The 7397-nt window shown below is 38.5% G+C and overlaps 1 pseudogene; it reads left to right on the top strand.

The window, feature by feature from the left end:
• The first annotated feature begins 6325 nt into the window (after window positions 1-6325).
• On the top strand, window positions 6326-6434 carry LOC123388513 (annotated as a pseudogene).
• The last annotated feature ends 963 nt before the right edge of the window (window positions 6435-7397 follow it).

The raw sequence follows: 7397 nt of genomic DNA, 5'->3' as shown, positions 1-7397 counted from the left end.
AATAGAACAAATCAACGAAAGTAGGAGCTGGTTCTTTGAAAGAATTAATAAAATTGATAAACCCCTGGCCCGACTTATCAAAAAGAAAAGAGAAAGGACCCAAATAAATAAAATCATGAATGAAAGAGGAGAGATCACAACTAACACCAAAGAAATACAAACTATTATAAGAACATACTATGAGCAACTCTACGGCAATAAATTTGACAATCTGGAAGAAATGGATGCATTCCTAGAAACATATAAACTACCACAACTGAACCAGGAAGAAATAGAAAGCCTGAACAGACCCATAACCAGTAAGGAGATTGAAACAGTCATTAAAAATCTCCAAACAAACAAAAGCCCAGGGCCAGACAGCTTCCCGGGGGAATTCTACCAAACATTTAAAGAAGAACTAATTCCTATTCTCCTGAAACTATTCCAAAAAATAGAAATGGAAGGAAAACTTCCAAACTCATTTTATGAGGCCAGCATCACCTTGATCCCAAAACCAGACAAGGATCCCATCAAAAAAGAGAGCTATAGACCAATATCCTTGATGAACACAGATGTGAAAATACGCAACAAAATACTAGCCAATAGGATTCAACAGTACATTAAAAGGATTATTCACCACGACCAAGTGGGATTTATTCCAGGGCTGCAAGGTTGGTTCAACATCCGCAAATCAGTCAATGTGATACAACACATCAATAAAAGAAAGAACAAGAACCATATGATACTCTCAATAGATGCTGAAAAAGCATTTGACAAAGTACAGCATCCCTTCCTGATCAAAACTCTTCAAAGTGTAGGGATCGAGGGCACATACCTCAATATCATCAAAGCCATCTATGAAAAACCCACCGCAAATATCATTCTCAATGGAGAAAAACTGAAAGCTTTTCCGCTAAGGTCAGGAACACGGCAGGGATGTCCATTATCACCACTGCTATTCAACATAGTACTAGAGGTCCTAGCCTCAGCAATCAGACAACAAAAGGAAATTAAAGGCATCCAAATCGGCAAAGAAGAAGTCAAATTATCACTCTTCACAGATCATGTGGTACTATATGTGGAAAACCCAAAAGACTCCACTCCAAAACTGCTAGAACTTATACAGGAATTCAGTAAAGTGTCAGGATATAAAATCAATGCACAGAAATCAGTTGCATTTCTCTACACCAACAACAAGACAGAAGAAAGAGAAATTAAGGAGTCAATCCCATTTACAATTGCGCCCCAAATCATAAGATACCTAGGAATAAACCTAACCAAAGAGGCACAGAATCTATACTCAGAAAACTATAAAGTACTCATGAAAGAAATTGAGGAAGACACAAAGAAATGGAAAAATGTTCCATGCTCCTGGATTGGAAGAATAAATATTGTGAAAATGTCTATGCTACCTAAAGCAATCTACACATTTAATGCAATTCCTACCAAAGTACCATCCATCTTTTTCAAAGAAATGGAACAAATAATTCTAAAATTTATATGGAACCAGAAAAGACCTCGAATAGCCAATGGGATATTGAAAAAGCCAACGTTGTTGGCATCACAATTCCAGACTTCAAGCTCTATTACAAAGCTGTCATCATCAAGACAGCATGGTACTGGCACAAAAACAGACACATAGATCAATGGAACAGAATAGAGAGCCCAGAAATAGACCCTCAACTCTACAGTCAACTAATCTTCGACAAAGCAGGAAAGAATGTCCAATGGAAAAAAGACAGCCTCTTCAATAAATGGTGCTGGGAAAATTGGACACCCACATGCAGAAAAATGAAATTGGACCATTTCCTTACACCACACACAAAAATAGACTCAAAATGGATGAAGGACCTCAATGTGCGAAAGGAATCCATCAAAATCCTTGAGGAGAACACAGGCAGCAACCTCTTCGACCTCAGCCGCAGCAACATCTTCTTAGGAACAACGCCAAAGGCAAGGGAAGCAAGGGAAAAAATGAACTATTGGGATTTCATCAAGATCAAAAGCTTTTGCACAGGAAAGGAAACAGTTAACAAAATCAAAAGACAACTGACAGAATGGGAGAAGATATTTGCAAACGACATATCAGATAAAGGACTAGTGTCCAGAATCTATAAAGAACTTAGCAAACTCAACACCCAAAGAACAAATAATCCAATCAAGAAATGGGCAGAGGGCATGAACAGACATTTCTGCAAAGAAGACATCCAGATGGCCAACAGACACATGAAAAAGTGCTCCATATCACTCAGCATTAGGGAAATACAAATCAAAACCACAATGAGATATCACCTCACACCAGTCAGAATGGCTAAAATCAACAAGTCAGGAAATGACAGATGCTGGCGAGGATGCGGAGAAAGGGGAACCCTCCTACACTGTTGGTGGGAATACAAGCTGGTGCAGCCACTCTGGAAAACAGCATGGAGGTTCCTCAAAATGTTGAAAATAGAACTGCCCTATGACCCAGCAATTGCACTACTGGGTATTTACCCTAAAGATACAAACGTAGTGATCCAAAGGGCCACGTGCACCCGAATGTTTATAGCAGCAATGTCCACAATAGCCAAACTGTGGAAAGAACCTAGATGTCCATCAACAGATGAATGGATCAAGAAGATGTGGTATATATACACAATGGAATACTATGCAGCCATCAAAAGAAATGAAATCTTGCCATTTGCGACAACATGGATGGAACTAGAGCGTATCATGCTTAGCGAAATAAGTCAAGCAGAGAAAGACAACTATCATATGATCTCCCTGATATGAGGAAGTGGTGATGCATCATGGGGGCTTAAGTGGGTAGGAGAAGAATCAATGAAACAAGATGGGATTGGGAGGGAGACAAACCATAAGTGACTCTTAATCTCACAAAACAAATTGAGGGTTGCTGGGGGGAGGGGGTTTGGGAGAAGGGGGTGGGATTATGGACATTGGGGAGGGTATGTGATTTGGTGAGTGCTGTGAAGTGTGTAAACCTGGTGATTCACAGACCTGTACCCCTGGGGATAAAAATATATGTTTATAAAAAATAAATAATTTTTAAAAAAAGAAGCAAAAAAAAAAAAAGAGTCACAAGCTTAACTGACTGAGCCTCCCAGTTGCCCCTCATTTATTAGTTCTAATAGTTTTTTTTAGCAGATTACTTAGAACTTTGTTTATAAAAGATAACATCTTCTATGTTAAGATAACATCTTCTATGTATAGATGGAGATGGAAAATACGGTTTTACTTCTTACTTTCTGATATGAATGCCTTTTATTTCTTTTTTGGCTAATTACCCTTTCTAGAACCTCGAGTATAACATTGAACAGAAGTGATAAGAGTGGACAGCCTTGTATTGTTCCTGATCTTTAGGTGAAACATCCAGTCTTTCATCATTGAGTACAATGTACAGTTTTCATAGTTGTCCTTTATCAGGTTGAAGAAGATTACTTTTATTCCAGGTTTATTCCTAGTTTGCTGTTGATGGGATGTTAGAGGTTGTCAAGTGCTTTTTCTGTGTCTATCAAGATTATTTGGATTTTTACTTTATTTTATTGATATGGCATGTTGCATTGATTGATTTTCCTATGTTGTGCCAACCTAATTCTCAAGGTCCCATTTGGTGATGATGTATAATTTTTTTATATATTGCTGGATTGGGTACTTTGTTGAGGAATTTTGTGCCTATATTCATAAAGGATATTGGTCTGTGCTTTTCTTATGGATATTAGTCTGTGATGTCTATGTCTTTTTTAAAAGAATTTATATATTTTAGAGAGAGAGAGGGAACATGAGTGGAGGGAGAGAGGGAGAAGGACAAGCAGACACCCCACTGAGTGTGGAGCCTGACAAGGGGCTCAGTCTCAGGACTCTGAGATCATTACCCGAACTGAAGTCAGACACCTAACCAAATGAACTTCCCAGGCACCCCTATATCTTTTTTTTAAGGTGAAAAAAAGTTAGATTTAGCTTTAGCCAGCTGGACTCATTTAGATGGTACCAATTTTATTGGCAACATCCAGAGCATCATAGTCAGGAACTAGTCAAACCTATACCTTCTTTTCTCCTTTGGGCCTGATCAGGGTGCTGACCTTGGCCACCTCAATGCCATAGAGCTTCCTCACAGTCTGTTTGGTCTGGTGCTTGTTGGCCTTGACATCCACAATGAACATAGGTGTGTTATTGTCTTCCCTTTTCTTCATGCCTAATTCAGTAGTCAAGGGGAACTTGATGATGGCATAGTGATCAAACTTGCTTCTCCTGGGGGTGCTCTACTGAGGATATTTGGGCTTCCTTCAGAGAAGCAGTGTCTTAGGCCATTGGAAGGTAGGTCACACGTGTCATTTTTTTGTGTGTGTGACTGTGGACCCTTTTCAGCACTGCTTTCTTGGTCTTCAAAGCTTTTGCTTTGGCTTCAGCTTTGGGAGGGACAGGGGCTTCTTTCTCTGCCTTCAGTACCGTCTTCAGAAAAGACCTATATGGTTTTGATATGAAGGTAATAATGGCCTCATAGAATGAGTTGAGAAGTATTTCTTCTATTATCTGAAGGAGTTTGTGAAATCCAGTGAAGCTATCTGGACCTGGGCTTTTGTGTGAGGATAGTTTTTAATTTACTAATTGAATCTTCTTGAATTTCAGTAATCTGTACCTTTCTAGGAATTTATGCCTTCATCTAAGTTGTCAACGTTATTGGCATATAATTGTTCATAGTATCCATTTTATTTCTGTGTCCTTTTTTATTTTTGTAAGGTTGATAATAAGGTTCCCTCTTTCATTTCTCATTTTAATAATTTGAATCTTCTCTCTTCTTTGCTTGGTTGATATAGTTTAAAATTTGTCAATTCTGTTGACCTATTCAAAGAACCTACCTTTTGTGTCATTGTCTTTATTTTTCAACTTTCTATTATTTATTTCTGTTCTAATATCTACTATTTCCTCCCTTCAGCTTGCTTTAGGTTTAGTTTGCTCTTCCTTTTATTGTTTAGATTACTGATTTGAGATCTTTTTCTTTTAATATAAGTCTTCACAGCTATAAATTTTTAACTAAATACTGTTTTAGTTGTACCATATAAGTTTGGTATGTTGTATTTACATTTTCATTCATCTCAAACTATTTTACAATTTTCTTTGTGATGTCTTCTTTGACCTTATGGTTATGAAGTAGTGTGTTGTTTAATTTCTACTCTTTTGGGGTACCTGGTGGCTCAGTTAGTTAAGCATCTGACTCTTGATTTCAGTTCAGATCATGGTCTCAAGGTCCTGGGATTGAGTCCCACATCAGATTCTGCACTCAGCATGGAGTTTTCTTGGAATTCTCTCTCTCCCTCTGCCCCTCCTTCAACTCATACTCTCTATCTCACTCTAAAATAAATAAAATCTTTAAAAAATAATAATTTCTACTCTTTTAATATAATTTTCACTTTTGAATCATGTACATATCTGACATATCCAAAAAAGATTTAAGAAAAGCAAATCTTAAGTTGAATGCATACAAAAACAAATGATCTTGTGTATCAGATTGATAACTTGATCACAGAAGAAAGACAAAAACAAATGATCTTGTGTATCAGATTGATAACTTAATCACAGATGAAAGAATTCAAGTAAATTTTGAATCTGAATAATCTCAGTAGGATATGACCTGAATATACAAAAATCAGGGGCACCTGGGTGGCTCAGTTGGTTAAGTGTCTGCCTTTGGCTCAGGTCATGATCCCACGGTCCTGGGACCAAGCCTCACATTGGACTCCCCACTTAGTGGGGAGCCTGCTTCTCCCTCCCCCTCTTCCTCTGCCTGCTGCTCCCCCTGCTTGTGCCCCCCCCCTCTGCCAAATAAATAAATAAAATCTGTTTTAAAAAGATGTAAAAATCTGGGGCACCTGGATGGCTCAGTGGGTTAAAGCGTTTGCCTTCAGCTCAGGTCATGGTCCCAGGGTCCTGGGATCGAGCCCCGAATCAGGCTCTCTGCTCGGCGGAGAGCCTGCTTCCTCCTCTCTCGCTCTGCTTGCCTCTCTGCCTACTTGTGATCTCTGTCTGTCAAAAAAAAAAAAAAAGATGTAAATATCAGGAGATTATATCATTGTGGTTTGTTCCTATACTTTTTATTTTGTTTCACTGATGTATTTATCTATGCTGACCCCAAAAGCACACTGTCTTGTTAAAGCTGTATAGTGGGTCTTGATACCTGGTTGTATAATTCCTTCAGCTTTATTCTTTAAAATTGCCTTGGCTATTCTTGACCTTTTGTGTATCCATATAAATTTCAATATTGGCTTGTCAGTTTTCATAACAAACCAGTTACAGTTTTTATTTGGATTTCATTGACTCCATAAATCACGGAGGAATTGGCATATTAACAGTGTACCAAATGGGGTCCCAGTGTACAATGGCAGCAACCACTACCCTCCTTGATCGTGTATGCAGCCTGTTGATTGTATGGGTTGCCCTAAGAGACCTTGGAGATAGCCCTTTCCAGTGGACATTGATGTCTGACCTTATGCATGCTATCTCCAAACTAGGCTCCAGAGAGGTATGCAGTATACCTTTGCAAAGCCCAAGGTACAGTGGCCAGGGTCCATATTGGCCAAGTCATCATGTCCATCAGTACCAAGCTACAGAACAAAGAGCATGTGATTGAGGCCCTAAGCAGACCAAGTTCAAATTCCCTGGCCACCAAAATATCCACACTTCCAGGAATTAAGGCTTTACTAAGTTTGATGTGGATGAATTTGAAGATATGGTGGCAAAAAATTGGTTCATCCAAGATGGTTATGGGGTCAAATCATGTCCCTTTGGACAAATGGCGGGTACTGCACTCTTGAGAATTTTGGCACTGCCCTCTCCCTATTCATGCCCACCAATAAATCCTACTTCCTATAATAAAAAAACAGTATTAACAATATTGAGACTATAGCCTATGAACATGGTATATCCCTATATTTATTTAGGTTTTCTTTAATTTCTCTCAATAACATTTTCTAGTTTTCAGTGTGAAGATCTTACAGATCTTTTGTTAAAATTTTTCTTAAGTATTTGGTGTCTTTTAGGTAGTATTATAATTTTTTTTCTAAATGTTTTCTTTCTTTTTTTAAAATTTATTTTTTATTTTCAGCATAACAGTATTCATTATTTTTGTACCACACCCAGTACTCCATGCAATCTGTGTGTCCTCTATAATACCCACCACCTGGTACCCCAACCTCCAACCCCCCGCCCCTTCAAAATCCTCAGATTGTTTTTCAGAGTCCATAGTCTCTCATGGTTCACCTCCCCTTCCAATTTACCCCAACTCCCTTCTCCTCTCTAACTCCCCATGTCCTCTATGCTATTTGTTATGCTCCACAAATAAGTGAAACCATATGATAATTGACTCTCTCTGCTTGACTTATTTCACTCAGCATCATCTCTTCCAGTCCCGTCCATGTTGCTAC

This window comes from Mustela putorius, unplaced genomic scaffold (assembly GCF_011764305.1).
Source record: "Mustela putorius furo isolate JIRA1106 unplaced genomic scaffold, ASM1176430v1.1 tig00003899_pilon_pilon_pilon, whole genome shotgun sequence".
Taxonomy (NCBI): Eukaryota; Metazoa; Chordata; class Mammalia; order Carnivora; family Mustelidae; genus Mustela; species Mustela putorius.
The sequence above is the reverse complement of the archived record's forward strand: the minus strand, read 5'-3'. Positions and strand labels throughout refer to the sequence as shown.